Source organism: Somniosus microcephalus, unplaced genomic scaffold, assembly GCF_052327205.1.
Source record: "Somniosus microcephalus isolate GS21.2 unplaced genomic scaffold, FLI_Smic_1.0 unresolved_chr3, whole genome shotgun sequence".
Classification (NCBI taxonomy): Eukaryota; Metazoa; Chordata; class Chondrichthyes; order Squaliformes; family Somniosidae; genus Somniosus; species Somniosus microcephalus.
In genome coordinates, this window is record NW_028225181.1 from 51,091,392 (window position 1) to 51,116,101 (window position 24,710).

General features: G+C 47.3%; 1 protein-coding gene across 2 annotated transcripts in view; it reads right to left on the reverse strand.

The window, feature by feature from the left end:
• Window positions 1–24,710, reverse strand: part of LOC147091434 (uncharacterized) — a 151,069-nt gene that overhangs the window by 53,358 nt on the left and 73,001 nt on the right. The window lies entirely within an intron of this gene.

Sequence of the window (24,710 nt, forward strand, 5' to 3'; positions counted from 1 at the left end):
TTTACAAACCTGTATCATCTGCCCTCAATCTGTCCCTCTCAGTATCTACAAACCTGGATCATCTCCCCTCAATCTGTCCCTCTCAGTATCTACAAACCTGGGTCATCTCCCCTCAATCTGACCCTCTCAGTATCTACAAACCTGGATCATCTCCCCTCAATCTGTCCCTCTCAGTATCTACAAACCTGGATCATCTCCCCTCAATCTGTCCCTCTCAGTATCTACAAACCTGGATCATCTCCCCCTCAATCTGTCCCTCTCAGTATCTACAAACCTGGATCATCTCCCCCTCAATCTGTCCCTCTCAGTATCGACAAACCTGGATCATCTCCCCCTCAATCTGACCCTCTCAGTATTTACAAACCTGGATCATCTCCCCTCAATCTGTCCCTCTCAGTATTTACAAACTTGGATCATCTCCCGCTCAATCTGTACCTCTCAGTATCTACAAACCTGAACCATCTCCCCCTCAATCTGTCCCTCTCAGTATTTACAAACCTGGATCATCTCCCCCTCAATCTGTCCCCCTCAGTATCTACAAACCTGGATCATCTCCCCCTCAATCTGTCCCTCTCAGTATTTACAAACCTGGATCATCTCCCCTCAATCTGTCACTCTCAGTATTTACAAACCTGTATAATCTCCCCTCAATCTGACCCTCTCACTATTTACAAACCTGGATCAGCTCCCTCAATCTGTCCCTCTCAGTGTTTACAAACTTGGATCGTCTCCCCCTCAATCTGTCCCTCTCAGTATCTACAAACCTGGATCATCTGCCCTCAATCTGTCCCTCTCAGTATCTACAAACCTGGATCATCTCCCCTCAATCTGTCCCTCTCAGTATCTACAAACCTGGGTCATCTCCCCTCAATCTGACCCTCTCAGTATCTACAAACCTGGATCACCTCCCCCTCAATCTGTCCCTCTCAGTATTTACAAACCTGGATCATCTGCCCTCAATCTGTCCCTCTCAGTATCTGCAAACCTGGATCATCTCCCCTCAATTTGTCCCTCTCAGTATCTACAAACCTGGGTCATCTCCCCTCAATCTGACCCTCTCAGTATCTACAAACCTGGAACATCTCCCCTCAATCTGTCCCTCTCAGTATCTAGAAACCTGGATCATCTCCCCTCAATCTGTCCCTCTCAGTATCTACAAACCTGGATCATCTCCCCCTCAATCTGTCCCTCTCAGTATCTACAAAGCTGGATCATCTCCCCTCAATCTGTCCCTCTCAGTATCTACAAACCTGGATCATCTCCCCTCAATCTGTCCCCCTCAGTACCCACAAACCTGGATCATCTCCCCCTCAATCTGTCCCTCTCAGTATCTACAAAGCTGGACCATCTCCCCTCAATCTGTCCCTCTCAGTATCTACAAACCTGGATCATCTCCCCTCAATCTGTCCCCCTCAGTATCTACTAACCTGGATCATCTCCCCTCTATCTGTCCCTCTGTATTTACAAACCTGGATCATCTTCCCTCAATCTGTCCCTCTCAGTTTTTACAAACCTGGATCATCTCCCCTCAATATGTCCCTCTCAGTATCTACAAACCTGGATCATCTCCCCTCAATCTGTCCCTCTCAGTATCTACAAACTTGGATCATCGCCCCTCAATCTGTCCCCCTCCGTATTAACAAACCTGGATCATCTCCCCTCAATCTGTCCCTCTCAGTATCTACAAACCTGGATCATCTCCCCGTCAATCTGTCCCTCTCAGTATCTACAAACCTCGATCATCTCCCCTCAATCTGTCCCTCTCAGTATCTACAAACCTGGATCATCTCCCCTCAATCTGTCCCTCTCAGTATGTACAAACCTGGATCATCTCCCCTCAATCTGTCCCTCTCAGTATCTACAAACCTGGATCATCTCCCCCTCAATCTGTCCCTCTCAGTATCAACAAACCTGGATCATCTCCCCTCAATCTGTCCCTCAAAGTATCTACAAACCTGGATCATCTCCCCTCAATCTGTCCCTCTCAGTATCTACAAACCTGGATCATCTCTCCCTCAATCTGTCCCTCTCAGTATCTACAAAACTGGATCACCACCCCTTCAATCTGTCCCTCTCAGTATTTACAAACCTGGATCATCTGCCGTCAATCTGTCCCTCTCAGTGTCTACAAACCTGGATCATCTGCCCTCAATCTGTCCCTCTCAGTATCTACAAACCTGGATCACCTCCCCCTCAATCTGTCCCTCTCAGTATTTACAAACCTGGATCATCTGCCCTCAATCTGTCCCTCTCAGTATTTACAAACCTGGATCATCTCCCCTCAATCTGTCCCTCTCAGTATTTACAAACCTGGATCATCTCCCCTCAATCTGTCCCTCTCAGGATCTATAAACCTGAATCATCTCCCCCTCAATCTGTCCCTCTCAGTATCTACAAACCTGGATCATCTCCCCCTCAATCTGTCCCTCTCAGTATTTACAAACCTGGATCATCTCCCCCTCAATCTGTCCCTCTCAGTATCTACAAACCTGAATCATCTCCCCCTCAATCTGTCCCTCTCAGTATCTACAAACCTGGATCATCTCCCCCTCAATCTGTCCCTCTCAGTATTTACAAACCTGGATCATCTCCCCTCAATCTGTCACTCTCAGTATTTACAAACCTGGATAATCTCCCCTCAATCTGACCCTCTCACTATTTGCGAACCTGGATCAGCTCCCTCAATCTGTCCCTCTCAGTATTTACAAACGCGGATCGACTCCCCTCAATCTGTCCCTCTCAGTATCTACAAACCTGGATCATCTCCCCTCAATCTGTCCCTCTCAGTATTTACAAACCTGGATCATCTCCCCTCAATCTGCCCCTCTCAGTATCTACAAACCTGGATCATGTCCCCTCAATCTCTCCCTCTCAGTATCTACAAATCTGGATCAGCTCCCTCCATCTGTCCCTCTCAGTATTTACAAACCTGGATCATCTCCCCTCAATTTGTCCCTCTCAGTATCTACAAACCTGGGTCATCTCCCCTCAATCTGACCCTCTCAGTATCTACAAACCTGGATCATGTCCCCTCAATCTCTCCCTCTCAGTATCTACAAACCTGGATCATCTCCCCTCAATCTGTCCCTCTCAGTATTTACAAACCTGGATCATCTCCCCTCAATTTGTCCCTCTCAGTATCTACAAACCTGGGTCATCTCCCCTCAATCTGACCCTCTCAGTATCTACAAACCTGGATCATCTCCCCTCAATCTGTCCCTCTCAGTATCTAGAAACCTGGATCATCTCCCCTCAATCTGTCCCTCTCAGTATCTACAAACCTGGATCATCTCCCCCTCAATCTGTCCCTCTCAGTATCTACAAACCTGGATCATCTCCCCTCAATCTGTCCCTCTCAGTATCGACAAACCTGGATCATCTCCCCCTCAATCTGACCCTCTCAGTATTTACAAACCTGGATCGTCTCCCCTCAATCTGTCCCTCTCAGTATCTACAAACCTGGATCATCTCCCGCTCAATCTGGCCCTCTCAGTATCTACAGACCTGAACCATCTCCCCCTCAATCTGTCCCTCTCAGTATTTACAAACCTGGATCATCTCCCCCTCAATCTGTCCCCCTCAGTATCTACAAACCTGGATCATCTCCCCCTCAATCTGTCCCTCTCAGTATTTACAAACCTGGATCATCTCCCCTCAATCTGTCACTCTCAGTATTTACAAACCTGTATAATCTCCCCTCAATCTGACCCTCTCACTATTTACAAACCTGGATCAGCTCCCTCAATCTGTCCCTCTCAGTATTTACAAACTTGGATCGTCTCCCCCTCAATCTGTCCCTCTCCGTATCTACAAACCTGGATCATCTCCCCTCAATCTGTCCCTCTCAGTATTTACAAACCTGGATCATCTCCCCTCAATCTGTCCCTCTCAGTATCTACAAATCTGGATCAGCTCCCTCCATCTGTCCCTCTCAGTATTTACAAACTTGGATCATCTCCCCCTCAATCTGTTCCTCTCAGTATCTACAAACCTGGATCATCTCCCCTCAATCTGTCCCTCTCAGTATCTACAAACCTGGATCATCTCCCCTCAATGTGTCCCTCTCAGTTTCTACAAACTTGGATCATCTCCCCCTCAATCTGTCCCTCTCAGTATCTACAAACCTGGATCATCTCCCCTCAATCTGTCCCTCTCAGTATCTACAAACCTGGATCATCTCCCCTCAATCTCTCCCTCTCAGTATTTGCAAACCTGGATCATCTCCCCTCAATCTGTCCCTCTCAGTATCTACAAATCTGGATCATCTCCCCTCAATCTCTCCCTCTCAGTATTTACAAACCTGGATCATCTCCCCTCAATCTGTCCCTCTCAGTATCTACAAACCTGGATCATCTCCCCTCAATCTGTCCCTCTCAGTATTTACAAACCTGGATCATCGCCCCTCAATCTGTCCCTCTCAGTTTCTACAAACCTGGATCATCTCCCCTCAATCTGTCCCTCTCTGTATTTATAAACCTGGATCATCTCCCTTCAATCTGTCCCTCTCAGTATGTACAAACCTGGATCAACTCCCCTCAATCTGTCCTTCTCAGTATCTACAAACCTGGATCATTTCCCCGTCAATCTGTCCCTCTCACTGTTTACAAACCTGGATCATCTCCCCCTCAATCTGTCCCTCTCAGTACCTACCAACCTGGATCATCTCCCCCTCAATCTGTCGCTCTCAGTATCTACAAACCTGAATCATCTCCCCCTCAATCTGTCCCCCTCAGTACCTACAAACCTGGATCATCTCCCCCTCAATCTGTCCCTCTCAGTATCTACAAACCTGGATCATCTCCCCTCAATCTGTCCCTCTCAGTATCTACAAACCTGGATCATCACCCCTCAATCTATCCCTCTCAGTATCTACAAACCTGGATCATCTCCCCCTCAATCTGTCCCCCTCAGTACCTACAAACCTAGATCATCTCCCCCTCTATCTGTCCCTCTCAGTTTCTACAAACCTGGATCATCTCCCCTCAATCTGTCCCTCTCAGTATCTACAAACCTGGATCATCTCCCCTCAATCTGTCCCCCTCAGTACCTACAAACCTGGATCATCTCCCCCTCAAACTGTCCCTCTCAGTATCTACAAAGCTGGATCATCTCCCCTCAATCTGTCCCTCTCAGTATCTACAAACCTGGATCATCTCCCCTCAATCTGTCCCCCTCAGTACCCACAAACCTGGATCATCTCCCCCTCAATCTGTCCCTCTCAGTATCTACAAAGCTGGATCATCTCCCCTCAATCTGTCCCTCTCAGTATCTACAAACCTGGATCATCTCCCCTCAATCTGTCCCCCTCAGTATCTACTAACCTGGATCATCTCCCCTCTATCTGTCCCTCTGTATTTACAAACCTGGATCATCTTCCCTCAATCTGTCCCTCTCAGTTTTTACAAACCTGGATCATCTCCCCTCAATATGTCCCTCTCAGTATCTACAAACCTGGATCATCTCCCCTCAATCTGTCCCTCTCAGTATCTACAAACTTGGATCATCGCCCCTCAATCTGTCCCCCTCCGTATTAACAAACCTGGATCATCTCCCCTCAATCTGTCCCTCTCAGTATCTACAAACCTGGATCATCTCCCCGTCAATCTGTCCCTCTCAGTATCTACAAACCTCGATCATCTCCCCTCAATCTGTCCCTCTCAGTATCTACAAACCTGGATCATCTCCCCTCAATCTGTCCCTCTCAGTATGTACAAACCTGGATCATCTCCCCTCAATCTGTCCCTCTCAGTATCTACAAACCTGGATCATCTCCCCCTCAATCTGTCCCTCTCAGTATCAACAAACCTGGATCATCTCCCCTCAATCTGTCCCTCAAAGTATCTACAAACCTGGATCATCTCCCCTCAATCTGTCCCTCTCAGTATCTACAAACCTGGATCATCTCTCCCTCAATCTGTCCCTCTCAGTATCTACAAAACTGGATCACCTCCCCTTCAATCTGTCCCTCTCAGTATTTACAAACCTGGATCATCTGCCGTCAATCTGTCCCTCTCAGTGTCTACAAACCTGGATCATCTGCCCTCAATCTGTCCCTCTCAGTATCTACAAACCTGGATCACCTCCCCCTCAATCTGTCCCTCTCAGTATTTACAAACCTGGATCATCTGCCCTCAATCTGTCCCTCTCAGTATTTACAAACCTGGATCATCTCCCCTCAATCTGTCCCTCTCAGTATTTACAAACCTGGATCATCTCCCCTCAATCTGTCCCTCTCAGGATCTATAAACCTGAATCATCTCCCCCTCAATCTGTCCCTCTCAGTATCTACAAACCTGGATCATCTCCCCCTCAATCTGTCCCTCTCAGTATTTACAAACCTGGATCATCTCCCCCTCAATCTGTCCCTCTCAGTATCTACAAACCTGAATCATCTCCCCCTCAATCTGTCCCTCTCAGTATCTACAAACCTGGATCATCTCCCCCTCAATCTGTCCCTCTCAGTATTTACAAACCTGGATCATCTCCCCTCAATCTGTCACTCTCAGTATTTACAAACCTGGATAATCTCCCCTCAATCTGACCCTCTCACTATTTGCGAACCTGGATCAGCTCCCTCAATCTGTCCCTCTCAGTATTTACAAACGCGGATCGACTCCCCCTCAATCTGTCCCTCTCAGTATCTACAAACCTGGATCATCTCCCCTCAATCTGTCCCTCTCAGTATTTACAAACCTGGATCATCTCCCCTCAATCTGCCCCTCTCAGTATCTACAAACCTGGATCATGTCCCCTCAATCTCTCCCTCTCAGTATCTACAAATCTGGATCAGCTCCCTCCATCTGTCCCTCTCAGTATTTACAAACTTGGATCATCTCCCCCTCAATCTGTTCCTCTCAGTATCCAGAAACCTGCATCATCTCCCCCTCAATCTGTCCCTCTCAGTATCTACAAACCTGGATCATCTCCCCTCAATCTGTCCCTCTCAGTTTCTACAAACCTGGATCATCTCTGCTCAATCTGTCCCTCTCAGTATCTACAAACCTGGATCATCTCCCCTCAATCTGTCCCTCTCAGTATCTACAAACCTGGATCATCTCCCCTCAATCTGTTCCTCACAGTATCTACAAACCTGGATCATCTCCCCTCAATCTGTCCCTCTCAGTATCTACAAACCTGGATCATCTCCCCCTCAATCTGTCCCTCTCAGTATCTACAAACCAGGATCATCTCCCCCTCAATCTGTCCCTTTCAGTATTTACAAACCTGGATCATTTCCCCTCAATCTGTCCCTTTCAGTATCTACAAACCTGGGTCATCTCCTCTCAATCTGACCCTCTCAGTGTCTACAAACCTGGATCATCTCCCCCTCAATCTGTCCCTCTCAGTATCTACAAACCTGGATCTCCTCCCCCTCAATCTGTCGCTCTCAGTATCTACAAACCTGGATCATCTCCCCTCAATCTGTCCCTCTCAGTGTCTACAAACCTGGATCATCTCCCCTCAATCTGTCCCTCTCAGTATCTACAAACCTGGATCATCTCCCCTCAATCTGTCCCACTCAGTATTTACAAGCCTGGATCATCTCCCCCTCAATCTGTCCGTCTCAGTATCTACAGACCTGGATCATCTCCCCTCAATCTGTCCCTCTCAGTATCTACAAACCTGGATTATCTCCACTCAATCAGTCCCTCTCAGTATCTACAAACCTGGATCATCTCCCCTCAATCTGTCCCTCTCAGTATATACAAACGTGGATCATCTACCCCTCAATCTGTCCCTCTCAGTGTTTACAAAACTGGATCATCTCCCCTCAATCTGTCGCTCTCAGTATCTACAAACCTGGATCATCCCCCCTCAATCTGTCCCTCTCAGTATTTACAAACCTGGATCATCTCCCCTCAATCTGTCCCTCTCAGTATCTACAAACCTGGATCATCTTCCCTCAATCTGTCCCTCTCAGGATCTACAAACCTGGATCATCTCCCCCTCAATCTGTCCCTCTCAGTATTTACAAACCTGGATCATCTCCCCTCAATCTGTCCCTCTCAGTATTTACAAACTTGGTTCATCTCCCCCTCAATCTGTCCCTCTCAGTATCTACAAACCTGGATCATCTCCCCTCAATCTGACCCTCTCAGTATCTACAAACCTGGATCATCTCCTCTCAATCTGTCCATCTCAGTATCTACAAACCTGGATCATCTCCCCTCAATCTGACCCTCTCAGTTACTACAAACCTGGATCATCTCCTCTCAATCTGTCCCTCTCAGTATTTACAAACCTGGATCATCTTCCCCTCAATCTGTCCCTCTCAGTATTTACAAACCTGGATCATCTCCCCTCAATCTGTCCCTCTCAGTATTTACAAACCTGGATCATCTCCCCTCAATCTGTCCCTCTCAGTATCTGCAAACCTGGATAACCTCCCCTCAATCTGTCCCTCTCAGTGTCTACAAACCTGGATCATCTCCCCTCAATCTGTCCCTCTCAGTATCTACAAACCTGGATCATCTCCCCCTCAATCTGTCCCTCTCAATATTTACAAACCTGGCTCATCTCCCCTCAATCTGTCCCTCTCAGTATCTTGAAACCTGGATCATCTCCCCTCAATCTGTCCCTCTCAGTATTTACAAACCTGGATCATCTCCCCTCAATCTGTCCCTCTCAGTATCTACAACCCTGGATCATCTCCCCTCAATCTGTCCCTCTCATTATCTACAAACCTGGATCATCTCCCCTCAATCTGTCCCTCTCAGTATTTACAATCCTGGATCATCTCCCCTCAATCTGTCCCTCTCAGTATCAACAAACCTGGATTATCTCCCCTCAATCTGTCCCTCTCAGTATCTACAAACCTGGATCATCTCCCCCTCAATCTGTCCCTCTCAGTATTTACAAAGCTGGATCATCTCCCCTCAATCTGTCCCTCTCAGTATCTACAAACCTGGATCACCACCCCTCAATCTGTCCCCCTCAGTATTTACAAACCTGGATCATCTCCCCTCAATCTGTCCCTCTCAGTATCTACAAACCTGGATCATCTCCCCTCAATCTGTCCCTCTCAGTATCTACAAACCTGGATCATCTCCCCTCAATCTGTCCCCCTCAGTATCTACAAACCTGGATCATCTCCCCCTCAATCTGTCCCTCTCAGTATTTACAAACCTGGATCATCTCCCCTCAATCTGTCACTCTCAGTATTTACAAACCTGTATAATCTCCCCTCAATCTGACCCTCTCACTATTTACAAACCTGGATCAGCTCCCTCAATCTGTCCCTCTCAGTATTTACAAACTTGGATCGTCTCCCCCTCAATCTGTCCCTCTCCGTATCTACAAACCTGGATCATCTCCCCTCAATCTGTCCCTCTCAGTATTTACAAACCTGGATCATCTCCCCTCAATTTGTCCCTCTCAGTATCTACAAACCTGGGTCATCTCCCCTCAATCTGACCCTCTCAGTATCTACAAACCTGGATCATCTCCCCTCAATCTGTCCCTCTCAGTATCTAGAAACCTGGATCATCTCCCCTCAATCTGTCCCTCTCAGTATCTACAAACCTGGATCAGCTCCCCCTCAATCTGTCCCTCTCAGTATCTACAAACCTGGATCATCTCCCCTCAATCTGTCCCTCTCAGTATCGACAAACCTGGATCATCTCCCCCTCAATCTGACCCTCTCAGTATTTACAAACCTGGATCGTCTCCCCTCAATCTGTCCCTCTCAGTATTTACAAACCTGGATCATCTCCCGCTCAATCTGTCCCTCTCAGTATCTACAGACCTGAACCATCTCCCCCTCAATCTGTCCCTCTCAGTATTTACAAACCTGGATCATCTCCCCCTCAATCTGTCCCCCTCAGTATCTACAAACCTGGATCATCTCCCCCTCAATCTGTCCCTCTCAGTATTTACAAACCTGGATCATCTCCCCTCAATCTGTCACTCTCAGTATTTACAAACCTGTATAATCTCCCCTCAATCTGACCCTCTCACTATTTACAAACCTGGATCAGCTCCCTCAATCTGTCCCTCTCAGTATTTACAAACTTGGATCGTCTCCCCCTCAATCTGTCCCTCTCCGTATCTACAAACCTGGATCATCTCCCCTCAATCTGTCCCTCTCAGTATTTACAAACCTGGATCATCTCCCCTCAATCTGTCCCTCTCAGTATCTACAAATCTGGATCAGCTCCCTCCATCTGTCCCTCTCAGTATTTACAAACTTGGATCATCTCCCCCTCAATCTGTTCCTCTCAGTATCTACAAACCTGGATCATCTCCCCTCAATCTGTCCCTCTCAGTATCTACAAACCTGGATCATCTCCCCTCAATGTGTCCCTCTCAGTTTCTACAAACTTGGATCATCTCCCCCTCAATCTGTCCCTCTCAGTATCTACAAACCTGGATCATCTCCCCTCAATCTGTCCCTCTCAGTATCTACAAACCTGGATCATCTCCCCTCAATCTCTCCCTCTCAGTATTTGCAAACCTGGATCATCTCCCCTCAATCTGTCCCTCTCAGTATCTACAAATCTGGATCATCTCCCCTCAATCTCTCCCTCTCAGTATTTACAAACCTGGATCATCTCCCCTCAATCTGTCCCTCTCAGTATCTACAAACCTGGATCATCTCCCCTCAATCTGTCCCTCTCAGTATTTACAAACCTGGATCATCGCCCCTCAATCTGTCCCTCTCAGTTTCTACAAACCTGGATCATCTCCCCTCAATCTGTCCCTCTCAGTATTTACAAACCTGGATCATCTCCCCTCAATCTGTCCCTCTCAATATCTACAAACCTGGATCATCTCCCCTCAATCTGTCCCTCTCAATATCTACAAACCTGGATCAGCTCCCTCAATCTGTCCCTCTCAGTATTTACAAACTTGGATGATCTCCCCCTCAATCTGTCCCTCTCAGTATCTACATACCTTGATCATCTCCACTCAATCTGTCCCTCTCAGTATCTACAAGCCTGGATCATCTCCCCTCAATCTGTCCCTCTCAGTGTCTACAAACCTGGATCATCTCCCCTCAATCTGTCCCTCTCAGTATTTATAAACCTGGATCATCTCCCTTCAATCTGTCCCTCTCAGTATGTACAAACCTGGATCAACTCCCCTCAATCTGTCCTTCTCAGTATCTACAAACCTGGATCATTTCCCCGTCAATCTGTCCCTCTCACTGTTTACAAACCTGGATCATCTCCCCCTCAATCTGTCCCTCTCAGTACCTACCAACCTGGATCATCTCCCCCTCAATCTGTCGCTCTCAGTATCTACAAACCTGAATCATCTCCCCCTCAATCTGTCCCCCTCAGTACCTACAAACCTGGATCATCTCCCCCTCAATCTGTCCCTCTCAGTATCTACAAACCTGGATCATCTCCCCTCAATCTGTCCCTCTCAGTATCTACAAACCTGGATCATCACCCCTCAATCTATCCCTCTCAGTATCTACAAACCTGGATCATCTCCCCCTCAATCTGTCCCCCTCAGTACCTACAAACCTAGATCATCTCCCCCTCTATCTGTCCCTCTCAGTTTCTACAAACCTGGATCATCTCCCCTCAATCTGTCCCTCTCAGTATCTACAAACCTGGATCATCTCCCCTCAATCTGTCCCCCTCAGTACCTACAAACCTGGATCATCTCCCCCTCAATCTGTCCCTCTCAGTATCTACAAAGCTGGATCATCTCCCCTCAATCTGTCCCTCTCAGTATCTACAAACCTGGATCATCTCCCCTCAATCTGTCCCCCTCAGTACCTACAAACCTGGATCATCTCCCCCTCAATCTGTCCCTCTCAGTATCTACAAAGCTGGATCATCTCCCCTCAATCTGTCCCTCTCAGTATCTACAAACCTGGATCATCTCCCCTCAATCTGTCCCCCTCAGTATCTACTAACCTGGATCATCTCCCCTCTATCTGTCCCTCTGTATTTACAAACCTGGATCATCTTCCCTCAATCTGTCCCTCTCAGTTTTTACAAACCTGGATCATCTCCCCTCAATATGTCCCTCTCAGTATCTACAAACCTGGATCATCTCCCCTCAATCTGTCCCTCTCAGTATCTACAAACTTGGATCATCGCCCCTCAATCTGTCCCCCTCCGTATTAACAAACCTGGATCATCTCCCCTCAATCTGTCCCTCTCAGTATCTACAAACCTGGATCATCTCCCCGTCAATCTGTCCCTCTCAGTATCTACAAACCTCGATCATCTCCCCTCAATCTGTCCCTCTCAGTATCTACAAACCTGGATCATCTCCCCTCAATCTGTCCCTCTCAGTATGTACAAACCTGGATCATCTCCCCTCAATCTGTCCCTCTCAGTATCTACAAACCTGGATCATCTCCCCCTCAATCTGTCCCTCTCAGTATCAACAAACCTGGATCATCTCCCCTCAATCTGTCCCTCAAAGTATCTACAAACCTGGATCATCTCCCCTCAATCTGTCCCTCTCAGTATCTACAATCCTGGATCATCTCCCCCTCAATCTGTCCCTCTCAGTATCTACAAAACTGGATCACCTCCCCTTCAATCTGTCCCTCTCAGTATTTACAAACCTGGATCATCTGCCCTCAATCTGTCCCTCTCAGTGTCTACAAACCTGGATCACCTGCCCTCAATCTGTCCCTCTCAGTATCTACAAACCTGGATCACCTCCCCCTCAATCTGTCCCTCTCAGTATTTACAAACCTGGATCATCTGCCCTCAATCTGTCCCTCTCAGTATTTACAAACCTGGATCATCTCCCCTCAATCTGTCCCTCTCAGTATTTACAAACCTGGATCATCTCCCCTCAATCTGTCCCTCTCAGGATCTATAAACCTGAATCATCTCCCCCTCAATCTGTCCCTCTCAGTATCTACAAACCTGGATCATCTCCCCCTCAATCTGTCCCTCTCAGTATTTACAAACCTGGATCATCTCCCCCTCAATCTGTCCCTCTCAGTATCTACAAACCTGAATCATCTCCCCCTCAATCTGTCCCTCTCAGTATCTACAAACCTGGATCATCTCCCCCTCAATCTGTCCCTCTCAGTATTTACAAACCTGGATCATCTCCCCTCAATCTGTCACTCTCAGTATTTACAAACCTGGATAATCTCCCCTCAATCTGACCCTCTCACTATTTGCGAACCTGGATCAGCTCCCTCAATCTGTCCCTCTCAGTATTTACAAACGCGGATCGACTCCCCCTCAATCTGTCCCTCTCAGTATCTACAAACCTGGATCATCTCCCCTCAATCTGTCCCTCTCAGTATTTACAAACCTGGATCATCTCCCCTCAATCTGCCCCTCTCAGTATCTACAAACCTGGATCATGTCCCCTCAATCTCTCCCTCTCAGTATCTACAAATCTGGATCAGCTCCCTCCATCTGTCCCTCTCAGTATTTACAAACTTGGATCATCTCCCCCTCAATCTGTTCCTCTCAGTATCCAGAAACCTGCATCATCTCCCCCTCAATCTGTCCCTCTCAGTATCTACAAACCTGGATCATCTCCCCTCAATCTGTCCCTCTCAGTTTCTACAAACCTGGATCATCTCTGCTCAATCTGTCCCTCTCAGTATCTACAAACCTGGATCATCTCCCCTCAATCTGTCCCTCTCAGTATCTACAAACCTGGATCATCTCCCCTCAATCTGTTCCTCACAGTATCTACAAACCTGGATCATCTCCCCTCAATCTGTCCCTCTCAGTATCTACAAACCTGGATCATCTCCCCCTCAATCTGTCCCTCTCAGTATCTACAAACCAGGATCATCTCCCCCTCAATCTGTCCCTTTCAGTATTTACAAAACTGGATCATTTCCCCTCAATCTGTCCCTTTCAGTATCTACAAACCTGGGTCATCTCCTCTCAATCTGACCCTCTCAGTGTCTGCAAACCTGGATCATCTCCCTTCAATCTGTCCCTCTCAGTATCTACAAACCTGGATCATCTCCCCCTCAATCTGTCCCTCTCAGTATCTACAAACCTGGATCTCCTCCCCCTCAATCTGTCGCTCTCAGTATCTACAAACCTGGATCATCTCCCCTCAATCTGTCCCTCTCAGTGTCTACAAACCTGGATCATCTCCCCTCAATCTGTCCCTCTCAGTATCTACAAACCTGGATCATCTCCCCTCAATCTGTCCCACTCAGTATTTACAAGCCTGGATCATCTCCCCCTCAATCTGTCCGTCTCAGTATCTACAGACCTGGATCATCTCCCCTCAATCTGTCCCTCTCAGTATCTACAAACCTGGATTATCTCCACTCAATCAGTCCCTCTCAGTATCTACAAACCTGGATCATCTCCCCTCAATCTGTCCCTCTCAGTATATACAAACGTGGATCATCTACCCCTCAATCTGTCCCTCTCAGTGTTTACAAAACTGGATCATCTCCCCTCCATCTGTCCCTCTCAGTATCTACAGACCTGGATCATCTCCCCTCAATCTGTCCCTCTCAGTATCTACAAACCTGGATTATCTCCACTCAATCAGTCCCTCTCAGTATCTACAAACCTGGATCATCTCCCCTCAATCTGTCCCTCTCAGTATCTACAAACCTGGATCATCCCCCCTCAATCTGTCCCTCTCAGTATTTACAAACCTGGATCATCTCCCCTCAATCTGTCCTCTCTCAGTATCTACAAACCTGGATCATCTTCCCTCAATCTGTCCCTCTCAGGATCTACAAACCTGGATCATCTCCCCCTCAATCTGTCCCTCTCAGTATTTACAAACCTGGATCATCTCCCCTCAATCTGTCCCTCTCAGTATTTACAAACTTGGTTCATCTCCCCCTCAATCTGTCCCTCTCAGTATCTACAAACCTGGATCATCTCCCCTCAATCTGACCCTCTCAGTATCTACAAACCTGGATCATCTCCTCTCAATCTGTCCATCTCAGTATCTACAAACCTGGATCATCTCCCCTCAATCTGACCCTCTCAGTATCTACAAACCTGGATCATCTCCTCTCAATCTGTCCCTCTCAGTATTTACAAACCTGGATCATCTTCCCCTCAATCTGTCCCTCTCAGTATTTACAAACCTGGATCATCTCCCCTCAATCTGTCCCTCTCAGTATTTACAAACCTGGATCATCTCCCCTCAATCTGTCCCTCTCAGTATCTGCAAACCTGGATACCTCCCCTCAATCTGTCCCTCTCAGTGTCTACAAACCTGGATCATCTCCCCTCAATCTGTCCCTCTCAGTATCTACAAACCTGGATCATCTCCCCTCAATCTGTCCCACTCAGTATCTACAAACCTGGCTCATCTCCCTCAATCTGTCACTCTCAGTATCTACAAACCTGGATCATCTCCCCCTCAATCTGTCCCTCTCAATATTTACAAACCTGGCTCATCTCCCCTCAATCTGTCCCTCTCAGTATCTAGAAACCTGGATCATCTCCCCTCAATCTGTCCCTCTCAGTATTTACAAACCTGGATCATCTCCCCTCAATCTGTCCCTCTCAGTATCTACAACCCTGGATCATCTCCCCTCAATCTGTCCCTCTCATTATCTACAAACCTGGATCATCTCCCCTCAATCTGTCCCTCTCAGTATTTACAAACCTGGATCATCTCCCCTCAATCTGTCCCTCTCAGTATCAAGAAACCTGGATTATCTCCCCTCAATCTGTCCCTCTCAGTATCTACAAACCTGGATCATCTCCCCCTCAATCTGTCCCTCTCAGTATTTACAAAGCTGGATCATCTCCCCTCAATCTGTCCCTCTCAGTATCTACAAACCTGGATCACCACCCCTCAATCTGTCCCCCTCAGTATTTACAAACCTGGATCATCTCCCCTCAATCTGTCCCTCTCAGTATCTACAAACCTGGATCATCTCCCCTCAATCTGTCCCTCTCAGTATCTACAAACCTGGATCATCTCCCCTCAATCTGTCCCTCTCAGTGTCTACAAACCTGGATCATCTCCCCTCAATCTGTTCCTCTCAGTCTCTACAAACTTGGATCATCTCCCCTCAATCTGTCCCTCTCAGTATCTACAAACCTGGATTATCTCCCCTCAATCTGTCCCTCTCAGTATCTACAAACCTGGATCATCTCCCCCTCAATCTGTCCCTCTCAGTATTTACAAACCTGGATCATCTCCCCTCAATCTGTCCCTCTCAGTATTTACAAACCTGGATCATCTCCCCTCAATCTGTCCCTCTCAGTATTTACAAACTTGGTTCATCTCCCCCTCAATCTGTCCCTCTCAGTATCTACAAACCTGGATCATCTCCCCTCAATCTGACCCTCTCAGTATCTACAAACCTGGATCATCTCCTCTCAATCTGTCCATCTCAGTATCTACAAACCTGGATCATCTCCCTCAATCTGACCCTCTCAGTATCTACAAACCTGGATCATCTCCTCTCAATCTGTCCCTCTCAGTATTTACAAACCTGGATCATCTTCCCCTCAATCTGTCCCTCTCAGTATTTACAAACCTGGATCATCTCCCCTCAATCTGTCCCTCTCAGTATTTACAAACCTGGATCATCTCCCCTCAATCTGTCCCTCTCAGTATCTGCAAACCTGGATAACCTCCCCTCAATCTGTCCCTCTCAGTGTCTACAAACCTGGATCATCTCCCCTCAATCTGTCCCTCTCAGTATCTACAAACCTGGATCATCTCCCCTCAATCTGTCCCACTCAGTATCTACAAACCTGGCTCATCTCCCCTCAATCTGTCACTCTCAGTATCTACAAACCTGGATCATCTCCCCCTCAATCTGTCCCTCTCAATATTTACAAACCTGGCTCATCTCCCCTCAATCTGTCCCTCTCAGTATCTAGAAACCTGGATCATCTCCCCTCAATCTGTCCCTCTCAGTATTTACAAACCTGGATCATCTCCCCTCAATCTGTCCCTCTCAGTATCTACAACCCTGGATCATCTCCCCTCAATCTGTCCCTCTCATTATCTACAAACCTGGATCATCTCCCCTCAATCTGTCCCTCTCAGTATTTACAAACCTGGATCATCTCCCCTCAATCTGTCCCTCTCAGTATCAAGAAACCTGGATTATCTCCCCTCAATCTGTCCCTCTCAGTATCTACAAACCTGGATCATCTCCCCTCAATCTGTCCCTCTCAGTGTCTACAAACCTGGATCATCTCCCCTCAATCTGTTCCTCTCAGTCTCTACAAACTTGGATCATCTCCCCTCAATCTGTCCCTCTCAGTATCTACAAACCTGGATTATCTCCCCTCAATCTGTCCCTCTCAGTATCTACAAACCTGGATCATCTCCCCCTCAATCTGTCCCTCTCAGTATTTACAAACCTGGATCATCTCCCCTCAATCTGTCCCTCTCAGTATTTACAAACCTGGATCATCTCCCCTCAATCTGTCCCTCTCAGTATTTACAAACTTGGTTCATCTCCCCCGCAATCTGTCCCTCTCAGTATCTACAAACCTGGATCATCTCCCCTCAATCTGACCCTCTCAGTATCTACAAACCTGGATCATCTCCTCTCAATCTGTCCATCTCAGTATCTACAAACCTGGATCATCTCCCCTCAATCTGACCCTCTCAGTATCTACAAACCTGGATCATCTCCTCTCAATCTGTCCCTCTCAGTATTTACAAACCTGGATCATCTTCCCCTCAATCTGTCCCTCTCAGTATTTACAAACCTGGATCATCTCCCCTCAATCTGTCCCTCTCAGTATTTACAAACCTGGATCATCTCCCCTCAATCTGTCCCTCTCAGTATCTGCAAACCTGGATAACCTCCCCTCAATCTGTCCCTCTCAGTGTCTACAAACCTGGATCATCTCCCCTCAATCTGTCCCTCTCAGTATCTACAAACCTGGATCATCTCCCCTCAATCTGTCCCACTCAGTATCTACAAACCTGGCTCATCTCCCCTCAATCTGTCACTCTCAGTATCTACAAACCTGGATCATCTCCCCCTCAATCTGTCCCTCTCAATATTTACAAACCTGGCTCATCTCCCCTCAATCTGTCCCTCTCAGTATCTAGAAACCTGGATCATCTCCCCTCAATCTGTCCCTCTCAGTATTTACAAACCTGGATCATCTCCCCTCAATCTGTCCCTCTCAGTATCTACAACCCTGGATCATCTCCCCTCAATCTGTCCCTCTCATTATCTACAAACCTGGATCATCTCCCCTCAATCTGTCCCTCTCAGTATTTACAAACCTGGATCATCTCCCCTCAATCTGTCCCTCTCAGTATCAAGAAACCTGGATTATCTCCCCTCAATCTGTCCCTCTCAGTATCTACAAACCTGGATCATCTCCCCCTCAATCTGTCCCTCTCAGTATTTACAAAGCTGGATCATCTCCCCTCAATCTGTCCCTCTCAGTATCTACAAACCTGGATCACCACCCCTCAATCTGTCCCCCTCAGTATTTACAAACCTGGATCATCTCCCCTCAATCTGTCCCTCTCAGTATCTACAAACCTGGATCATCTCCCCTCAATCTGTCCCTCTCAGTATCTACAAACCTGGATCATCTCCCCTCAATCTGTCCCTCTCAGTGTCTACAAACCTGGATCATCTCCCCTCAATCTGTTCCTCTCAGTCTCTACAAACTTGGATCATCTCCCCTCAATCTGTCCCTCTCAGTATCTACAAACCTGGATTATCTCCCCTCAATCTGTCCCTCTCAGTATCTACAAACCTGGATCATCTCCCCCTCAATCTGTCCCTCTCAGTATTTACAAACCTGGATCATCTCCCCTCAATCTGTCCCTCTCAGTATTTACAAACCTGGATCATCTCCCCACAATCTGTCCCTCTCAGTATCTACAAACCTGGATTATCTCCCCTCAATCTGTCCCTCTCAGTATCTACAAACCTGGATTATCTCCCCTCAATCTGTCCCTCTCAGTATCTACAAACCTGGATCATCTCCCCCTCAATCTGTCCCTCTCAGTATTTACAAACCTGGATCATCTCCCCTCAATCTGTCCCTCTCAGTATTTACAAACCTGGATCATCTCCCCTCAATCTGTCCCTCTCAGTATCTACAAACCTGGATCATCTCCCCTCAATCTGACCCTCTCAGTATCTACAAACCTGGATCATCTCCTCTCAATCTGTCCCTCTCAGTATCTACAAACCTGGATCATCTCCCCTCAATCTGTCCCTCTCAGTATCTACAAACCTGGATCATCTCCCCTCAATCTGACCCTCTCAGTATTTACAAACCTGGATCATCTCCCCTCAATCTGTCCCTCTCAGTATTTACAAACCTGGATCATCTCCCCTCAATCTGTCCCTCTCAGTATTTACAAACCTGGATCATCTCCCCTCAATCTGACCCTCTCAGTATCTACAAACCTGGATCATCTCCCCTCAATCTGTCCCTCTCAGTATTTACAAACCTGGATCATCCCCCCTCAATCTGACCCTCTCAGTATCTACAAACCTGGATCATCTCCCCTCAATCTGACCCTCTCAGTATCTACAAACCTGGATCATCTTCCCCTCAATCTGTCCCTCTCAGTACCTACAAACCTGGATCATCCCCCCTCAATCTGTCCCTCTCAGTATTTACAAACCTGGATCATCTTCCCCTCAATCTGTCCCTCTCAGTACCTACAAACCTGGATCATCTCCCCCTCAATCTGTCCCTCTCAGTATCTACAAACCTGGATCATCTCCCCTCAATCTGACCCTCTCAGTATCTACAAACCTGTATCATCTCCCCTCAATCTGACCCTCTCAGTATCTACAAACCTGGATCATCTTCCCCTCAATCTGTCCCTCTCAGTACCTACAAACCTGGATCATCCCCCCTCAATCTGTCCCTCTCAGTATTTACAAACCTGGATCATCTTCCCCTCAATCTGTCCCTCTCAGTACCTACAAACCTGGATCATCTCCCCCTCAATCTGTCCCTCTCAGTATTTACAAACCTGGATCATCTCCCCCTCAATCTGTCCCTCTCAGTACCTACAAACCTGGATCATCTCCCCTCAATCTGTCCCTCTCAGTATCTACAAACCTGGATCATCTCCCCTCAATCTGTCCCTCTCAGTATCTGCAAACCTGAATCATCTCCCCTCAATCTGTCCCTCTCAGGATCTACAAACCTGGATCATCTCCCCCTCAATCTGTCCCTCTCAGTATTTACAAACCTGGATCATCTCCCCTCAATCTGTCCCTCTCAGTATTTACAAACTTGGTTCATCTCCCCCTCAATCTGTCCCTCTCAGTATCTACAAACCTGGATCATCTCCCCTCAATCTGACCCTCTCAGTATCTACAAACCTGGATCATCTCCACTCAATCTGTCCCTCTCAGTATTTACAAACCTGGATCATCTCCCCTCAATCTGTCCCTCTCAGTATCTGCAAACCTGGATAACCTCCCCTCAATCTGTCCCTCTCAGTATCTACAAACCTGGATCATCTCCCCTCAATCTGTCCCTCTCAGTATCTAGAAACCTGGATCATCTCCCCTCAATCTGTCCCTCTCAGTATCTACAACCCTGGATCATCTCCCCTCAATCTGTCCCTCTCATTATCTACAAACCTGGATCATCTCCCCTCAATCTGTCCCTCTCAGTATCTGCAAACCTGGATAACCTCCCCTCAATCTGTCCCTCTCAGTATCTACAAACCTGGATCATCTCCCCTCAATCTGTCCCTCTCAGTATCTACAAACCTGGATCATCTCCCCTCAATCTGTCCCACTCAGTATCTACAAACCTGGATCATCTCCCCCTCAATCTGTCCCTCTCAGTATCTACAAACCTGGATCATCTCCCCTCAATCTGTCACTCTCAGTATCTACAAACCTGGATCATCTCCCCCTCAATCTGTCCCTCTCAATATTTACAAACCTGGCTCATCTCCCCTCAATCTGTCCCTCTCAGTATCTAGAAACCTGGATCATCTCCCCTCAATCTGTCCCTCTCAGTATCTACAACCCTGGATCATCTCCCCTCAATCTGTCCCTCTCAGTATTTACAAACCTGGATCATCTCCCCTCAATCTGTCCCTCTCAGTATCAACAAACCTGGATTATCTCCCCTCAATCTGTCCCTCTGAGTATCTACAAACCTGGATCATCTCCCCTCAATCTGACCCTCTCAGTATTTACAAACCTGGATCATCTCCCCTCAATCTGTCCCTCTCAGTATCTACAAACCTGGATCATCTCCCCCTCAATCTGTCCCTCTCAGTATTTACAAACCTGGCTCATCTCCCCTCAATCTGTCCCTCTCAGTATCTAGAAACCTGGATCATCTCCCCTCAATCTGTCCCTCTCAGTATCTACAACCCTGGATCATCTCCCCTCAATCTGTCCCTCTCAGTATTTACAAACCTGGATCATCTCCCCTCAATCTGTCCCTCTCAGTATCAACAAACCTGGATTATCTCCCCTCAATCTGTCCCTCTCAGTATCTACAAACCTGGATCATCTCCCCTCAATCTGACCCTCTCAGTATTTACAAACCTGGATCATCTCCCCTCAATCTGTCCCTCTCAGTATCTACAAACCTGGATCATCTCCCCCTCAATCTGTCCCTCTCAGTATTTACAAACCTGGATCATCTCCCCTCAATCTGTCCCTCTCAGTATCTACAAACCTGAATCACCACCCCTCAATCTGTCCCCCTCAGTATTTACAAACCTGGATCATCTCCCCTCAATCTGTCCCTCTCAGTGTCTACAAACCTGGATCATCTCCCCTCAATCTGTTCCTCTCAGTCTCTACAAACTTGGATCATCTCCCCTCAATCTGTCCCTCTCAGTATCTACAAACCTGGATCATCTCCCCTCAATCTGTCCCTCTCAGTATTTACAAACCTGGATCATCTCCCCTCAATCTGTCCCTCTCAGTATCTACAAACCTGGATCATCTCCCCTCAATCTGACCCTCTCAGTATCTACAAACCTGGATCATCTCCTCTCAATCTGTCCCTCTCAGTATTTACAAACCTGGATCATCTCCCCTCAATCTGTCCCTCTCAGTATTTACAAACTTGGTTCATCTCCCCCTCAATCTGTCCCTCTCAGTATCTACAAACCTGGATCATCTCCCCTCAATCTGACCCTCTCAGTATCTACAAACCTGGATCATCTCCTCTCAATCTGTATCTCTCAGTATCTACAAACCTGGATCATCTCCCCTCAATCTGTCCCTCTCAGTATTTACAAACCTGGATCATCTCCCCCTCAATCTGTCCCTCTCAGTATTTACAAACCTGGATCATCTCCCCTCAATCTGTCCCTCTCAGTATTTACAAACTTGGTTCATCTCCCCCTCAATCTGTCCCTCTCAGTATCTACAAACCTGGATCATCTCCCCTCAATCTGACCCTCTCAGTATCTACAAACCTGGATCATCTCCTCTCAATCTGTCCCTCTCAGTATTTACAAACCTGGATCATCTTCCCCTCAATCTGTCCCTCTCAGTATTTACAAACCTGGATCATCTCCCCTCAATCTGTCCCTCTCAGTATTTACAAACCTGGATCATCTCCCCTCAATCTGTCCCTCTCAGTATCTGCAAACCTGGATAACCTCCCCTCAATCTGTCCCTCTCAGTATCTACAAACCTGGATCATCTCCCCTCAATCTGTCCCTCTCAGTATCTACAAACCTGGATCATCTCCCCTCAATCTGTCCCACTCAGTATCTACAAACCTGGCTCATCTCCCCTCAATCTGTCACTCTCAGTATCTACAAACCTGGATCATCTCCCCCTCAATCTGTCCCTCTCAATATTTACAAACCTGGCTCATCTCCCCTCAATCTGTCCCTCTCAGTATCTAGAAACCTGGATCATCTCCCCTCAATCTGTCCCTCTCAGTATCTACAACCCTGGATCATCTCCCCTCAATCTGTCCCTCTCATTATCTACAAACCTGGATCATCTCCCCTCAATCTGTCCCTCTCAGTATTTACAAACCTGGATCATCTCCCCTCAATCTGTCCCTCTCAGTATCAACAAACCTGGATTATCTCCCCTCAATCTGTCCCTCTCAGTATCTACAAACCTGGATCATCTCCCCCTCAATCTGTCCCTCTCAGTATTTACAAACCTGGATCATCTCCCCTCAATCTGTCCCTCTCAGTATCTACAAACCTGGATCACCACCCCTCAATCTGTCCCCCTCAGTATTTACAAACCTGGATCATCTCCCCTCAATCTGTCCCTCTCAGTGTCTACAAACCTGGATCATCTCCCCTCAATCTGTTCCTCTCAGTCTCTACAAACTTGGATCATCTCCCCTCAATCTGTCCCTCTCAGTATCTACAAACCTGGATTATCTCCCCTCAATCTGTCCCTCTCAGTATCTACAAACCTGGATCATCTCCCCCTCAATCTGTCCCTCTCAGTATTTACAAACCTGGATCATCTCCCCTCAATCTGTCCCTCTCAGTATTTACAAACCTGGATCATCTCCCCCTCAATCTGTCCCTCTCAGTATCTACAAACCTGGATCATCTCCCCTCAATCTGACCCTCTCAGTATCTACAAACCTGGATCATCTCCTCTCAATCTGTCCCTCTCAGTATTTACAAACCTGGATCATCTTCCCCTCAATCTGTCCCTCTCAGTACCTACAAACCTGGATCATCTCCCCTCAATCTGTCCCTCTCAGTATTTACAAAACTGGATCATCTCCCCTCAATCTGTCCCTCTCAGTATCTACAAACCTGGATAACCTCCCCTCAATCTGTCCCTCTCAGTATCTACAAACCTGGATCATCTCCCCTCAATCTGTCCCTCTCAGTATCTACAAACCTGGATCATCTCCCCTCAATCTGTCCCTCTCAGTATCTACAAACCTGGCTCATCTCCCCTCAATCTGTCACTCTCAGTATCCACAAACCTGGATCATCTCCCCCTCAATCTGTCCCTCTCAATATTTACAAACCTTGCTCATCTCCCCTCAATCTGTCCCTCTCAGTATCTACAAACCTGGATCATCTCCCCTCAATCTGTCCCTCTCAGTATCTACAAACCTGGATTATCTCCCCTCAATCTGTCCCTCTCAGTATCTACAAACCTGGATCATCTCCCCCTCAATCTGTCCCTCTCAGTATTTACAAACCTGGATCATCTCCCCTCAATCTGTCCCTCTCAGTATCTACAAACCTGGATCACCGCCCCTCAATCTGTCCCCCTCAGTATTTACAAACCTGGATCATCTCCCCTCAATCTGTCCCTCTCAGTACCTACAAACCTGGATCATCTCCCCTCAATCTGTCCCTCTCAGTATCTACAAACCTGGATCATCTCCCCTCAATCTGTCCCTCTCAGTATCTACAAACCTGGATCATCTCCCCTCAATCTGTCCCTCGCAGTATCTACAAACTTGGATCATCTCCCCTCAATCTGTCCCTCTCAGTTACTACAAACCTGGATCATCTCCCCCTCAATCTGTCCCTCTCAGTATCAACAAACCTGGATCATCTCCCCTCAATCTGTCCCTCTCAGTATCTACAAACCTGGATCATCTCCCCTCAATCTGTCCCTCTCAGTATCTACAAACCTGGATCATCTCCCCTCAATCTGTCCCTCTCAGTATCTACAAACCTGGATCATCTCCCCTCAATCTGTTCCTCACAGTATCCACAAACCTGGATCATCTCCCCTCAATCTGTCACTCTCAGTATCTACAAAGCTGGATCATCGCCCCCTCAATCTGTCCCTCTCAGTATCTACAAACCTGGATCATCTCCCCCTCAATCTGTCCCTTTCAGTATTTACAAACCTGGATCATTTCCCCTCAATCTGT